Below are 235 nucleotides of genomic sequence, written 5' to 3'. Positions count from 1 at the left end.
AAATGCGGAGGGAATAGGGGGCAGGGATATAGGGGCGACAACAGAGAGAAGAGAAGAAGAGGAGAAGGAAGAGGGTCAAAAGGCCAGGGGGAGGGGGGGGGGCCGAGATGCCCAAAGCACGCTTCTCGTTTTTCTCATTTAGAAAAAATAAAAAATAAAGAAAAGTTATTGAAGGGCAGCAATACTTCCTTCAAGTGACTTTCAGTGACTGATGTGCGGGACGTTATAAAAATGT

The 235-nt window shown here is 46.4% G+C and overlaps 1 protein-coding gene across 8 annotated transcripts in view; it reads right to left on the bottom strand.

The window, feature by feature from the left end:
• LOC119588791 (ELAV-like protein 1) overlaps positions 1–235 on the bottom strand; it is a gene marked incomplete at its 5' end in the record, with an annotated part of 73,233 nt that overhangs the window by 9,602 nt on the left and 63,396 nt on the right.

This window comes from Penaeus monodon, chromosome 24 (genome assembly GCF_015228065.2).
Source record: "Penaeus monodon isolate SGIC_2016 chromosome 24, NSTDA_Pmon_1, whole genome shotgun sequence".
Taxonomy (NCBI): Eukaryota; Metazoa; Arthropoda; class Malacostraca; order Decapoda; family Penaeidae; genus Penaeus; species Penaeus monodon.
Note: the sequence above shows the minus strand (reverse complement) of the source record. Positions and strands in the feature narration are given on the sequence as shown.